Genomic DNA, 14,006 nt, shown 5'->3' on the forward strand with positions numbered 1-14,006 from the left:
TCTCCCCCTCCGATTTCCCCCGCTTCATTCTTCCCTTCCTACTATCTTCTTCTTCTTTTTTTTTTTTTTTAACATATATTGCATTATTTGTTTCAGAGGTACAGATCTGTGATTCAACAGTCTTGCACAATTCACAGCGCTCACCATAGAACATACCCTCCCCAATGTCTATCACTCAGCCACCTCATCCCTCCCACCCCACCCCCCCACTCCAGCAACTCTCAGTTTGTTTCCTGAGATTAAGAATTCCTCATATCAGTGAGGTCATATGATACATGTCTTTCTCTGATTGACTTATCTCGCTCAGCGGAACAGCCTCCAGTTCCATCCACGTCGTTGCAAATGGCAAGATCTCATTCCTTTTGATGGCTGCATAATATTCCATTGTATATATATACCACATCTTCTTTATCCATTCATCTGTCGATGGACATCTTGGCTCTTTCCACAGTTTGGCTACTGTGGACATTGCTGCTATAAACATCGGGGTGCACGTACCCCTTCGGATCCCTCCATTTGTATCTTTGGAGTAAATACCCAGTAGTGCAATTGCTGGATCGTATGGTAGCTCTGTTTTCAACTTTTTGAGGAACCTCCATACTGTTTTCCAGAGTGGTTGCACCAGCTTGCATTCCCACCAACAGTGTAGGAGGGTTCCCCTTTTCTCCGCATCCCCCCCAACATGTGTCGTGTCCTGACTTGTTAATTTTAGCCATTCGACTGGTGTGAGGTGGTATCTCATTGAGGTTTCGATTTGGATTTCCCTGATGCCGAGCGATGTTGACACTTTTTCATGTTGGCCATTTGGATGTCTTCTTTGGAAAAATGTCTGTTCATGTCTTCTGCCCATTTCTCGATTAGATTATTTGTTCTTTGGGTGTTGAGTTTGATAAGTTCTTTACAGATTTTGGATACTGACCCTTTATCAGATATGTCATTTGCAAATATCTTCTCCCATTCTGTCGGTTGTCTTTTGGTTTTGTTGACTGTTTCTTTTACTGTGCAAAAACTTTTTATCTTGATGAAGTCCCAATAGTTCATTTTTGCCCTTGCTTCCCTTGCCTTTGGCGATGTTTCTAGGAAGAAGTGGCTGCGGCTGAGGTCGAAGAGGTTGCTGCCTGTGTTCTCCTTTAGGATTTTGATGGACTCCTGTCTCACATTGAGGTCTTTCAACCATTTGGAGTCTATTTTTGTGTGTGGTGTAAGGAAATGGTCCAGTTTCATTCTTCTGCATGTGGCTGTCCAATTTTCCCAACACCATTTGTTGAAGAGACTGTCTTTTATCCACTGGACATTCTTTCCTGCTTTGTGGAAGATTAGTTGACCATAGAGTTGAGGGTCCATTTCTGGGCTCTCTATTCTGTTCCATTGATCTATGTGTCTGTTTTTGTGCCAGTACCATACTGTCTTGATGATGACAGCTTTGTAATAGAGCTTGAAGTCTGGAATTGTGATGCCGCCAGCTTTGCTTTTCTTTTTCAACATTCCTCTGGCTATGCGGGGTCTTTTCTGGTTTCATACAAATTTTAGGATTATTTGTTCCATTTCTTTGAAAAAAGTGGATGGTATTTTGATGGGGATTGCATTGAATATGTAGATTGCTCTAGGTAGCATTGACATCTTCACAATATTTGTTCTTCCAATCCATGAGCATGGAACGTTTTTCCATTTCTTTGTGTCTTCCTCAATTTCTTTCATGAGTATGTTATAGTTTTCTGAGTACAGATCCTTTGCCTCATTGGTTAGATTTATTCCTAGGTATCTTATGGTTTTGGGTACAATTGTAAATGGGATCGACTCCTTAATTCCTCTTTCTTCTGTCTTGTTGTTGGTGTATAGGAATGCCACTGATTTCTGTGCATTGATTTTATATCCTGCCACTTTACTGAATTCCTGTATGAGTTCTAGCAGTTTTGGGGTGGAGTCTTTTGGGTTTTCCACATAAAGTATCATATCATCTGCAGAGAGTGAGAGTTTGACTTCTTCTTTGCTGATTTGGATGCCTTTGATTTCTTTTTGTTGTCTGATTGCTGTGGCTAGGACTTCTAATACTATGTTGAATAGCAGTGGTGATAGTGGACATCCCTGCCGTGTTCCTGACCTTAGGGGGAAAGCTCTCAGTTTTTCCCCATTGAGAATGATATTCGCCGTAGGTTTTTCATAGATGGCTTTTATGATATTGAGGTATGTACCCTCTATCCCTGTACTCTGAAGAGTTTTGATCAAGAAAGGACGCTGTCCTTTGTCAAATGCTTTTTCTGCATCTATTGAGAGGATCATATGGTTCTTGTTCTTTTGTTAATGTATTGTATCACGTTGATTGATTTGCAGATGTTGAACCAACCTTGCAGCCCAGGGATAAATCCCACTTGGTCGTGGTGAATAATCCTTTTAATGTACTGTTGGATCCTATTGGCTGGTATTTTGGTGAGAATTTTTGCATCCATGTTCATCAAGGATATTGGTAATTCTCGTTTTTGATGGGGTCTTTGTCTGGTTTTGGGATCAAGGTAATGGTGGCCTCATAAAACGAGTTTGGAAGTTTTCCTTCCATTTCTATTTTTTGGAACAGTTTCAGAAGAATAGGTATTAATTCTTCTTTAAATGTTTGGTAGAATTCCCCTGGGAAGCCATCTGGCCCTGGGCTTTTGTTTGTTGGGAGATTTTTGATGACTGCTTCAATTTCCTTAGTGGTTATAGGTCTGTTCAGGTTTTCTATTTCTTCCTGGTTCAGTTTTGGTAGTATCTGATACATCTCTAAGAATGCATCCGTTTCTTCCAGGTTATCTAATTTGCTGGCATAGAGTTGCTCATAATATGTTCTTATAATTGTTTGTATTTCTTTGGTGTTGGTTGTGATCTCTCCTCTTTCATTCATGAGTTTGTTGATTTGGGTCCTGTCTCTTTTCTCTTTGATAAGTCTGGCCAGGGGTTTACAATCTTGTTAATTCTTTCAAAGATCCAGCTCCTAGTTCGTTGATCTATTCTGCTGTTCTTTTTTGTTCTTTTGGTTTCTATTTCATTGATTTCTGCTCTGATCTTTATCATTTCTCTTCTCCTGCTGGGTTTAGGCTTTATTTGCTGTTCTTTCTCCAGCTCCTTTAGGTGTAGGGTTAGGTTGTGTACTTAAGACCTTTCTTGTTTCTTGAGAAAGGCTTGTATTGCTATATACTTTCCTCTTAGGACTGCCTTTGCTGCATCCCAAAGATTTTGAACAGTTGTGTTTTCATTTTCATTGGTTTCCATGAATTTTTTTAATTCTTCTTTAATTTCCCGGTTGACCCATTCTTTAGTAGGATGCTCTTTAGCCTCCATGTATTTGAGTTCTTTCCGACTTTCCTCTTGTGATTGAGTTCTAGTTTCAAAGCATTGTGGTCTGAAAATAGGCAGGGAATGATCCCAATCTTTTGGTACCGGTTGAGACCTGATTTGTGGCCTAAGATGTGATCTATTCTGGAGAATGTTCCATGGGCACTAGAGAAGAATGTGTATTCCGTTGCTTTGGGATGGAATGTTCTGAATATGTCTGTGAAGTCCATTTGATCCAGTGTATCATTTAAAGTCTTTATTTCCTTGTTGATCTTTTGCTTAGATGATCTGTCCATTTCAGTGAGGGGGGTGTTAAAGTCCCCCACTATTATTGTATTGTTGTCAATGTGTTTCTTTGCTTTTGTTATTAATTGCCTTATATAATTGGCTGCTCTCATGTTAGGGGCATAGATATTTACAATTGTTAGATCTTCTTGTTGGATAGACCCTCTAAGTAGGATATAGTGTCCTTTCTCATCTCTTATTACAGTCTTTGGTTTAAAATCTAATTTGTCTGATATAAGGATTGCCACCCCAGCTTTCTTTTGGTGTCCATTAGCATGGTAAATGGTTTTCCACCCCCTCACTTTCAATCTGGGGGTGTCTCTGGGTCTAAAATGAGTCTCTTGCAGACAGCATATCGATGGATCTTGGTTTTTTTATCCAATCTGATAGCCTGTGTCTTTTGATTGGGGCATTTAGCCCATTTACATTCAGGGTAACTCTTGAAAGATACGAATTTAGTGCCATTGTACTGCCTGTAAGGTGACTGTTACTGTATATTGTCTGTGTTCCTTTCTGGTCTATGTTGCTTTTAGGCTCTCTCTTTGCTTAGAGGACCCCTTTCAATATTTCTTGTAGGGCTGGTTTCGTCTTCGCAAATTCCTTTAGTTTTTGTTTGTCCTGGAAGCTTTTTATCTCTCCTTCTATTTTCAATGACAGCCTAGCTGGATATAGTATTCTTGGCTGCATATTTTTCTCGTTTAGTGCTCTGAATATATCATGCCAGTCCTTTCTGGCCTGCTAGGTCTCTGTGGACAGGTCTGTTGCCAATCTAATGTTTCTACCATTGTAGGTTACAGATCTCTTCTCCCGAGCTGCTTTCAGGATTTTCTCTTTGCCTCTGAGACTCGTAAGTTTTACTATTAGATGTCGGGTTAAAGAAAGAAAAACTTATATATGTACAAAAATAAGGGTTGATATGATGAAGGGATGGAATATGACTGTAAAGATGAAAATTATAAAAATTTTTGTAAAAGGAATTGATAAGAAGTTGTTTGAAAAAAGAAAGAAGAGAATTTAAAAAAAAAAGGGAGAGAATGTGATCAGGCAGGAGAGTAGAACAAAGCCATACACTAGAGATTTAGGGTATATTTTGATCCGTTAGAAGAAAATGTATCTCAAAATTTTAAAGAGAGAACAACTTGTATATATATATATATATGCCAAAAATAAGGTAACTGCTATGAAGGGATAGAATATGACTCTAAAAATGAAAAATACAAAAATGTTTTTTAAAAAAGGGATTGATTAGATGTTGGTTGAAAAAGGGAAAAAGAAAAATTAAAAAAAAAAGACAGTTAAAAAAAAAATTAACTTTGAAAGCCTAAAGAATCATGGTAAAAAAGCCATGGATTCTATGTGCAGTATTCCCCTAGCGCTGGAGTTCTGCCGTTCTCATTGATCGGTAAACTCGGTCTTGGCTGGCGGTTCTTGCTGACCTTCTGGGGGAGGGGCCTGTTGCCGTGGTTCCCAAATGTCTTTGCCGGAGGCGGAATTGCCCCGCCCTTGCCAGTCTGGGCTAAGTAATCTGCTCGGGTTTGCTCTTGGGAGCTTTTGTTCCCTGCAAGCTTTCCATAAGGCTTTGGAGGAGGAGAGTGCAAACCGTGGCCTCCCAATCTCCGCCCGGGAGGAGCCAAGAACTCGGGGCCCCACTCCTCAGTGCACCCCCAGAGAAAAGCAGTCAGTCACTCCCGTCTCCCCGGTCTCCGGCCGCACTCTGTGCTCACCCGGCCTGTGACCGAGCGTTTCTATCTCTGGCACCCGACCCCGTGCAGAGTCTCCAAACCCAGCAGATCCCTGCGGTGCGCTCCCGTGCCGCCCCTCCCGGGGGAGAAAGGGGAGTCTTCCCAGATCTGCCGCTTGTTAGGTCCCTGCTGGAGGAGCAGTGGCCCGACTGTGCCGCATATCATGGTTTATGGCAACCCCGAGCTGAGAGCCCGCGCCTCGGCTCCGTCTCTGCAGCCGGCTTCCCTGCTCCGATCCCTGGGAGCTCTGCTGCACTCAGGCATCCCCAGTCTTTCTGTGACCCCGAGGGTCCTGAGACCACACTGTCCCAGAGAGGGTTCCACCCCCCGCTTAGCCACCGGAGCGACGTCCCTCAGCGGAGCGGACTTCTAAAAGTTCCGATTTTGTGCTCCGCGGCTCTATCACTTGCCAGAAGCGGCCGACAGAGGCCCCCTCCCCTGCCATCTATCCTCCTGAATATCGCCTCGGATTCACTTCTCCCCATGTCCTACCTTCCAGAAAGTGGTTGCTTTTCTGTTCAGAGAGCTGCTGCTATTCTTTTCTTCGATCTCCTGTTGAGTCTGTAGGTGTTCAGAATGATTTGATCCCTATCCAGCTGAATTCCTGAGACCAGATGAAATCCAGGTCTCCTACTCCTCCGCCATCTTGCTGTTCTCCTCTAGACTGCCTTTTTTTTTTTTTTTTTTTTAAGATTTTATTTATTTGACAGAGAGAGAGATAGCGAGAGCAGGAACACAAGCAGGGGGAGTGGGAGAGGGAGAAGCAGGCACCCCGCCGAACAGGGAGCCCGATGTGGGACTCGATCCCAGGACCCTGGGATCATGACCTGAGCCGAAGGCAGACGCTTAACGACTGAGCCACCCAGGCGCCCCTCAAGACTGCCTTTTTTAAACTCAGCATAATTTCCTTGAGGTTCATTGCAGCTGTTGCACGTATCAACAGTTTGCTCCTTTTTATTGCCGAGTAGTGTCCCATAGTATGGACATACCAAGTTTGTTTGATCCTTCAACTCAAAGAAGGTCACTAAACAATTTCTAGTTTTTTGGCTATTATGAATAAAACTACTATGAACATTTGTGTGCAAGTTTCTGTGTGAAAATAAATTTTCATTTTCCCTGGGATATATGCCCAATCTCTCTCTTTAAAGGTGTTCCTGAGGTATAACCAACATACTATATATATTTGAAGTATAATTTGATAAGTTTTAATATAGCTACACCTGTAAAAACATCATCACAACCAAGATAGTGAATATATTCCTATCAAAGCTTTCCTCACCCACCCCGGTAATCCTTCCCTCCATTCCCTTCCTGCTCCCCTGTCATTCCTTGTGATAACTGAGATGAAGCTTTAAACCTTGTTACAGATATATCCTTCAGCACCTAGCACAGTGACTTTGCCTAAAGTAGCATTCAATAAACAGATGCTTAAGAACACCTGTCTATCCACTGCTGAGATTAAGTAAAACAATACCCATATTGGGGCACCTGGGTGGCTCAGTCGGTTAAGGGTCTGCCTTCGGCTCAGGTCATGATCCCAGGGTCCTGGGACTGAGCCCCGAGTTGGGCTCCCTGCTCGGCCAGGAGTCTGCTTCTCCCTCTCCCTCTGCCCTGCTTGTGTTCTCTGTCTCTCTCTCTCTCAAATAAATAAAATCTTAAAAAAAAAAGAAAAAAGAATACCCGTATTGCCAATGCCCTCCTTATCTAAACATGCCTCTTTCCTAATTACCCTTTCATTACTTTTAATACCACAAATATATTGTATATATATATGTACTGTGGCCCACTGCAATATTTAACCCCTCCCTAAACATCTGGAAGCAATTTTACTCCCTTGGGGGAATATTACCCCCTCTGAGAATGCATACTCTAGCAGTAACCATCCTACTAAACTTTATCATTCTCTTTTTTCTTTTAAATATTATTACTACATACGATATATCTCAAAATGCTATTATTTTCTTGGGTATTTTTGAACTCTAAATGGCATCTTAGTGTTTGTATTCTTTTGTAACTTGCTTTCTTGTCAACATTGTATTTATGAGTCTCATGCATATTAATGCATGTGCATATAGATCTTTCAATTTTACTGCTGTATAGTAATCCATTATTCATCCTACTGTGGACAGCTGGGTTCTAGCTTTTTCAAATCTTATAGAGAAAGTTGTTATGAACATCTTTCCAGAAGTGTCCTGATACACATGTATAAGAGTTTCTCTAGGATAATTTCTTAGGAGTGGAACTGCTGGGCCATAAGCTAAGTGCATCTTTAGATGGACTTGGTAATACCAAATGTTTACAAATTGGATATACCACTTTGTACTCCCCAGGGCAGTCTATGACCGTCTGTTAATCCATATTCTCACCAATACTCATTCCTGTATATATTTTTGTCAATCTTATAGGTATAAAATAGAATCTCATGGTGGTTTTAATTTTCATTTCTTTGATTAATAATGAGGATAAGCATCTGTATTAGTTTCCTAGGGCTGCCAGAACAAAGTATCACAGACGGTTGGCTTAAACAACAAACTTATTTCCTCCCAGTTCCGGAAATCCAAGATTAAGGTGTTGGCAGAATTGGTTTCTTCTGAGGGCCTCTTTTCTTGACTTATAGATGGCCATCTTTTTCTAGTGTCTTCACATGGTCTTCCTTCTGTGTCTGTTTGTGTCCTAATCTCCTCTTATTAAGGACACCAGTCATATTGGATTAGACCCTATCCCTATGACTTCATTTTACCTTAATTAACCTCTTTAAAGGTCCTATCTCCAAATAAAGTCACGATCTGAGGTAATAGGGATTAGGACTTCAACATATGAATTTTAGGGGGATACAATTCAGTCCATAACAGCATCTTTTTATGTGCTATAGCTATTAATATATTTTATTTTGTGGGATGTATGTTGTATGATATATCAGCAGTTCACTCCTTTTTATAGAAAAATAATATTCTGTTGTATGGATATACCATATTTTATTTATCTAGTCATCAGCTGATGGATATTTAGGTTTCCACTTATTGGCTATTATGAATAATGCTGCTTTCAACACCTATATTTCATTTTTTGTTTTAACACCTGTTTTCAATTCTCTTGAAGTGGAAGTGCTGAGTCATATGATAACTCTAAGTTTCACTTTTTGAGAAACTGTTTTCCACAGTGGCTGCACTATTTTACATTCTTATCAACAATGCTTGAGGATTCCAATTTCTTCACATACTTGCTAACACTTGTTTGTTATTTTCTCTGTGTTTGGTTTTTTTAAATTACTAAAGCCATCGCAGTGGGTAAAAATTGGTATTTCATTGTGATTCTGATTTCCATTTCTCTAATGACTAATGATATTAGACATCTTTTTATGTGCTTATTGGCCATTTGTGTATCTTCTTTTTTTTTTTTTTAAGATTTTATTTATTTATTTGACAGAGAGAGAGATAGCGAGAGGAGGAACAAGCAGGGGGAGTTGGAGAGGGAGAAGCAGGCTTCCTGCGGGGCAGGGAGCCCGACGCGGGGCTCAATCCCAGGACCCTGGGATCATGACCTGAGCCGAAGGCAGATGCTTAATGACTAAGCCACCCAGGCGCCTCTTTTTTTTTTTTTTTTTAAGATTTATTTATTATTTGCGAGAGACAGAGAGAGTAAGCAAGTGAGCAGGCGGAGGGGCAGAGGCTCTCGAGAGGGAGAGAATCTCAAGCAGACTCCCTGCTGAACACTGAGCCCAAGACAGGGCTCAATCTCAAGACCCATAAGATCATGAAATTGGGTCATTTGTCTTATTTGTTGAGTTGTAAGAGTTCTTTATATATTCTAGATATTAAAACCTTATTAGACAAATGATTGTAAACAATTTTAAAGAATAAACAGTAAATAGTAAATAATTATTAGAAATAATTTTCCCCTCCTATAGGCTGTCCTTTCCATATTCTTGATAATGTTCTTTGATACACAAAAGCTTTTAATTTGAAGAGGTCCACTTACCTATTTTTTCTTTGGTTGCTTGCACTTAATACTAGAACTAAAAACATATTGCCAAATCCAAGGTCATAAAGATTTACCTCTATGTTTTCTTCTATAGCTTTGGGTCATTGATTCATTTTGAATTAATTTTTTTCCTTTCTCTAAGATTTTATTTATTTATTTGACAGAGAGAGAGAGAGCGCGAGTGCAAAAGCAGGGGGAGCAGGAGGGGCAGAGGGAGAGGGAGCCTGACATGGGGCTCGATCCCAGGACCCTGGGATCATGACCTGAGCCGAAGGCAGATGCTTAACCAAATGAGCCACCCAAGCGTCCCTTGAGTTAATTTTTGTATCGGTAGTGAGGCAGGGAGTCAACTTCATTCTTTTGCATGTGGTTATCCTGTCGTCTCAACACCTTTTGTTGAAAAGACTATTCTTTCTTCACTAAATGGCCTTGGCAACCTTGTTAAACATCAAATGGCCATAGATGTTTGGGCTTATTTCTGGACTCTCAATTCTATTTCATTGGTCTATGTCTATCCTTATGCAAGTACCACACTATTTTGATTAATGTTTTTTAAAGATTTTATTTATTTATCTGACAGAGAGAGAGAGAGAGCACAAGCAGGGGCAGCAGCAGAGGGAGAGGGAGAAGCAGGCTCCCCGCAGAGCAGGGAGCCCGATGCGGGGTGTGATCCCAGGCCCCCGGGATCGTGACCTAAGCCGACGGCAGACACTTAACCAACTGAGCCACCCAGGTGCCCTATTTTGATTAATTTTGCAGTAAGTTTTGAAATTGGGAAGTCTGAGTCCTTCAACTTTGTTTTTTCTTTTCAATGTTGTTTTTGGGCTACTGAGGGCCCCTTAGAGTTCCATATGAATCTGAGGACTGGCTTTTACATTTCTGCAAAAAAGGCCATTGGAACTTTGATAGGGAATGATTGAATCTGTAGAATGCTTTGGGGAATACTGAAATATTAGTGATATGAAATCTTTCAATCCATATTTATTATTTCTGTTTATTTAGGTCCTCTTTAATTTCTTTAGCAATGTTTTATAGTTTCTCAATGTAGAAGTCTTTCAATCCCTTATTTAAATTTATTCTTGGTCTTTTATTCTTCAGATATTATTATAGTTGGAATTGTTTTCTTAATTTTCTTTTGGTTTATTCATTGATGGAGTATAGAAACACAACTGATTTTCATGTCTTGATCTTACACCTGTAACTTTCGCTGAATTCATTTATTAGCTCTAGTACTTTTTTTGTAGTTTCTGTAGTATTTTCTATTTATATCATCTGCAAATACAGGTAATTTTACTTCTTCCCTTTTAATTTGGATGCCTTCCATTTTTTCTATATATATATATTTTTTAAGATTTTACTCATTTATTTGAGAGAGAGAGCGTGCTCAAGCAAGCACAAGCAGGGGGAGGGACAGAGGGAGAGGGAGAAGCAGACTCCCTGATGCAGGGCTCAATCCCAGGACCCTGTAATCATGACCTAAGCTAAAGTTAGATGATAAACCAACTAGCCATCCAGGTGCCCCATTTTTTTTTTTTCCTTGATTCACTGATCTGACTAGGACTTCCAGTACAGTGGGGGAAATGGGCATCTTTGTCTCAAGAGGGAAAGCTTTCAGATTTTTACCATTGAGCATGATGTTAACTGTAGGTTTTTCATATGTGCCTTTTATCTGTTAAGGAAGTTCCCTTCTATTCCTAATTTGTGTTTTTATCATAAAAAAATGTTTAATTTTGTTAAATGCTTTTCCCGTGTCTTTTTTTCCCCGTTTTTTGAGATGATCATGTAGTTTTCCCGTTCATTTTATTAAGTTTACTTTTTTGCTTAGTCTTCAAAGTATTAAGAATGGCAGTAATAGACAATTTAATTTCCAAGGAAATCTAGAATAACACTTTTATTTTCTGAAGTGTTTAAAGAGCTATGTTACTAATTAGTAGAGTTCACTTATGCAGACAGAAAGTAAGCACACATGAACAAACTATAAAGGCCAGCAGAACTACCTTTGGAGTTACTATCCTAGAGAAAATATTTATGACAACATCTGCTTCAGTTACATATGCAAAGCATTTCATAAAATATTAAGGAGAAAAGCAAGCTTCATAAATAATTAAAATTAAACAAAAACTCCTAGGGCCAGGTGTTTCCCTTTAGGGGATGAAAGATATAGAGAGCACTGTAACAGCTACAGTGTGTCAGTACAGATTACCTCCAAAGTATCTTTGAGAATATGTACAGTTACAATTTAGATATGGTGGGGGAAGGGGGGAATAAACTCCTCCCCCAAGAAGACAAAGTAATAATGGTGTAGAATAAAAACCTGAAGAGTTTCAAACTTCTCTCTTGGTTATCAGATCACTGTGTTTCTTTTAGCAGTATAATAAGAACAGCGGAACAAGCTCTTTGTAACAGAAAAGCACATGGCATAAAACTTGGAGTTATGAGCTCTTCTGGTATTTGGAACAAAAGGGCTCATCTCCCCTAGTTACATCATTCTTACTTTCAATCTAAACAGAAGAGCATCTCATTTATTCCTCATCCCTGGGGAGCAAGATATTCATATGAGTGACTACAGAGGAAAATGAAAGCTTATCTCTTTATGTGCCCAAATCAGTTTATACATTTTAAATTCATTTTCTACGCAAATAATACAAGTTAGAGAGATAACACAGTATAGTAGTAGAGCGTGGAAAATGCTACGTCTGAGTATGCAACCTCGGGCAGCCACATAAACTTCGTGAATCTGTTTTCCTCTCTGTGTAATGGGCATGATAATACCAACCTCAGAGGATATGCTAAAAACTCCTAGAAAATTAAGTGCTGTGTAAAATATGAGTTATTTTTTAAGACTATACACTTACCTGCTTTATAAACTACAGGTAGTGTATCCAATCTAACTTATTCTCAGAAAAGGAGATTTCAGACAATTTTGTCAGAGGACAATCCCCCTGATAAAATTAGAATGTAATAAAATAAAAACAAAATATAATTTCTAATAAAATTAGAAATGAAAAACATTACCCCACTACATACTCCCACTGAATGAAAACTGGGAAAACTCACTTCTTAAATAACTCATAGGTTAACAAGAGGAAAAATGTAGAAACAACAAACAGCCCTACATATATAATGCAGTTAAAGTAGAAAAAGAAAATTTTTAGTTTTAAATGGATTTACCTGAAAACAAGAAAGACTAAAACATGATCTAATACAAAAAGAAGCCTGAAAAATAATAAGCACATAGCTGCAATAAAGTAGAAGGAAATAAAGGCAGAAATTAAGGAAATAAACAATAACATGGAGGAGCAGAACAAAAGCTGGCTCTTAGAAGAGATTAATAAAATAGACTGGCAAATCTGATTAACATGAGAAAAAGCACAAACAATATTAGAAATGAAAAAGGAGACAACTGTAGAGGCACACAAGTTTATACACAAAAATACACCATCAAATTTGATAAATGAAATGGACAATTGTCTAGGAAAGTATAAGTTATCAAAATGTACTAAAAAGGGAACAGAAACCCTGAATGGACCAATAAATATAAACAATTTGATCACTAGTCAAAAATCAACCACTCCATAAATGGAACAAAGCCAAGATGCTTTTATAGACTCTTTCCCCTAACATTCTCTTACGGAAAATATCAAATGTACATACATTAAAATAAAAAGAGTGGAAACACTACTTAGATTCTTCAATTAACATTCTTCTTTTTTTTTTTAATTTTATTTAATTGTTTGAGAGAGAAGAGAGTGAGCACGCATGCATAAGAGCAAGGGGAGAAGCAGAGGGAGGGGGAGAAGCAGAGGGATAGGGAGAAGCAGACTCCCCACTGAGCATGGAGCTCAACTTGGGGCTCTATCTCAGGAGTCTGGGATTATGACCTGAGCTGAAGGCAGACACTTAACCCACTGAGCCACAGAGGTATTCCCAATTAGTATTTCTTAATATTTGCTTTCACAAAACTATCCATCTTTCTGTCCATCCTTCTTTCCATACATCAATCCTTTTATATCCTGTATTAGGTTCTGAAGAGTAAAAATAAAGGAAAATAGAAGTATGACAGGATTTCAAAGCACCATACTAGTGATCTTTATATTTCCACATCAACTTTATATTTTAAATGTTTTTCTAAAAATAGAATTAGAGCTATGGTACACTGAAAACAAGAATACATACATAATGAGGTATTCAGGAAGAAGAGTCTATGACTCTCTTCTTAAGAAACCCTGATGCTTTTCCAAACAATATCTTAAGGTATTAGCCAGTTCCTGCTTCCCCTGCCAAAAAAAAGAACCGAACTGGATCTTTAAAAATAGCCATTATAAAATGAATATATTTTTACAAATGCATGCATTCAGTCAGGAAATATTTGCTATGCATTTATCAGAATAAAAATAACATTACTAATCACAAGAACAATTTATCTTCAAAAGGACAGTTTTTCTGCTGCAAAATATTTTAATCTGTCAGATCCTAAAGAATTCAAACAATTTTGTTTGTTTTCTCTACACACAGTGTGAACATGCCAGCAAAGCTGCTGGATCTCAACACTTTAAGATTACTATCAAAGAATGATAGCATATAGAAGGTAAGGTTAATTAAAAAAGAAACAGGACTGAGTATTCATTTCTTTAATGATTATAAAATGCTACTTTCCTTTTTGTGCCCTTTTATTATTCTTTGCACTGA

The 14,006-nt window shown here is 38.8% G+C and overlaps 1 protein-coding gene across 3 annotated transcripts in view; it reads right to left on the bottom strand.

The window, feature by feature from the left end:
• FCHSD2 (FCH and double SH3 domains 2) overlaps nt 1-14,006 on the bottom strand; it is a 303,487-nt gene that overhangs the window by 62,934 nt on the left and 226,547 nt on the right. The gene's annotated exons all lie outside the window — the stretch shown is intronic.

This window comes from Halichoerus grypus, chromosome 11 (assembly GCF_964656455.1).
Source record: "Halichoerus grypus chromosome 11, mHalGry1.hap1.1, whole genome shotgun sequence".
NCBI classification, from domain to species: domain Eukaryota; kingdom Metazoa; phylum Chordata; class Mammalia; order Carnivora; family Phocidae; genus Halichoerus; species Halichoerus grypus.